Source organism: Schistocerca cancellata, chromosome 1, assembly GCF_023864275.1.
Source record: "Schistocerca cancellata isolate TAMUIC-IGC-003103 chromosome 1, iqSchCanc2.1, whole genome shotgun sequence".
In the NCBI taxonomy this organism is placed as follows: Eukaryota; Metazoa; Arthropoda; class Insecta; order Orthoptera; family Acrididae; genus Schistocerca; species Schistocerca cancellata.
Genome location: NC_064626.1, coordinates 744,859,173 through 744,861,428, shown reverse-complemented (window position 1 = coordinate 744,861,428; position 2,256 = coordinate 744,859,173).

Genomic DNA, 2,256 nt, shown 5'->3' with positions numbered 1-2,256 from the left:
TACCATTAAAAAAATTTGCCAAATTTACCTCGAAATTATGAAAACGTGTACCTTAAAATAATAATGCAATAAAAAATTCAAAATTATCTCACTGTATTACATTGTTATTAAAAATTCTGAATTTTTTAAAAATCATATTAGATCTCTATACATAAGTGTGCAAAATTTCGATGAGATTGAACAAAAAATGGCAAAGATATGGATTTACAAAAATATCGGTGCAAGACTGCCACCATCTCCCCATAAGGTACCAAAGTGTGTCGTACTTAGAATTTTTGTTAGTAAATGAAATTTATTGTTTAATGTTATTTAAGGAGAGCGGCCCAGTGGGTTTCCGCAGTTGAACCCTTATATCCTACCTGTATGTATCACTGAAAAGGGTTATACATTCCAGATGTTTAAGTAATACCGTAGAGTTTTCCAAATATTCCCATTTATTGCTGCATATATGTTCGTATTCAATAGTAGGCAAAATAAACAAGACTATAAATGTTCATTTTCCTCACTTGCCGACTGCATCATTCTTGATTTCATTTGGTTAATGCAGGGAGATACATACGATAGTGGTCTCAGACCATTATTTCCCGCACCGAAACTTAGTTTATCGTACGGTTTCGCTTCCTGTGATTCTGGTAAATCCAACCGGTATCCTTAAGATGTAGTAGGAGACCCTTTACTAGTTCATTAATTATTAAACTCGATTTCTTCAGGCTCTAATGAACCGAATATTCTGCGTCAAATAACTCTTACGTCTCATTTATATCTGGAAAAATAGATGAATTTTTCTGCTTCTTTAAAGCCCACAGCAATACAATATACACTATGTGATCGAAAGTATCCGGACATCTGGCTGAAAATGACTAATAAGTTCGCGGCGACCTCCATCGGTAATGCTGGAATTCAGCCCACTCGTGGCCTTGATGACAGCTTCCACTCTCGCAGCCATACGTTCAATCAGTTGCTGCAAGGTTTCTTGGGGAATGGCAGCCCATTCCTCACGGAGTGCTACACTGAGGAGAGGTATCGATGTCAGTCGGTGAGGCCTGGTACGAATTCGGAGTTCCAAAACATCCCAAAGGTGTTCTATAAGATTCAGGCCAGGACTCTGTGAAGGCCAGTCCATTAAAGGGATGTTATTGTCGTGTAAACACTCCGCCACAGGGCGTGCATTATGAAGAGGTACTCGATTGTGTTGAAAGATGCAATCGCCATCGCCGAATTGCTCTTCAACAGCGGGACGCAAGAAGGTGCTTAAAAATCAAAGTAGGCCTTTGCTGTGATAGTGTCATGCAAAACAACAAGGGGCGTAAGCCCACTGCATGAAAAACACGACCACACCATAACACCACCGCCTCCGAATTTTACTGTTGGCACTACGCACGCTAGCAGATAACGTTCACCAGGCAATCGCCATACCCACACCCTGCCATCGGATCGTCACATTGTGTGCCGTGATTTGTCACTCCACACAACGTTTTTCTACTGTTCAATCGTCCAATGTTTACGCTCCTTACGCCAAGGGAGGCCTCGTTTGGCATTTACCGGCGTGATGTGTGACTTATGAGCAGTCGCTCCACCATGAAATCCAAGTTTTCTCACCTCACGTCTAACTGTCATAGAACTTGCAGTGGATCCTGATGCAGTTTGGAATTATTGTGTGATGGTATGGATAGATGTCTGCCTATTACACGTTACGATCCTCTTCTACTGTCGGCGGTCTCTGTCAGTCAACAGACGAGGTCGGCCTGTACGCTTTTGAGCTGTATGTGTCCCTTCACGTTTCCACTTCACTATCACATCGGAAACAGTAGACCGAGGGATGTTTAGGAGTGTCGAAATTTCGCGTACAGACGTATGTCACAAGTGACACTCAGTCACCTGACCACGTTCAAACTGCGTGAGTTCCGCGGAGCGTCCCTCTCTGCACTCTCGCGATGTCTAATGACTACTGTGGTCGCTGATATGGAGTACCTGGCAGTAGGTGGCAGCGCAATGCACCTAATATGAAAAATGTATGTTTTTGGGGTGTCCGGATACTTTTGATCACTTACTGTACATATGAGTCAATAGTCAATACGTGTAGCAGTACTGACAAGTGAGCATTGGAGAAATGTAGAAGTCAGTGACGCTTTTTCCAAGTACTTAATGTAAGCCCTTTGAAACTGTTTTTATCCAGGGTGATTGTTACGTAACAACTTTGTGCTTGTTCTGTATTATGCTGACACAGCTTAACACGTGCTCTAGCTTTCACTGTTA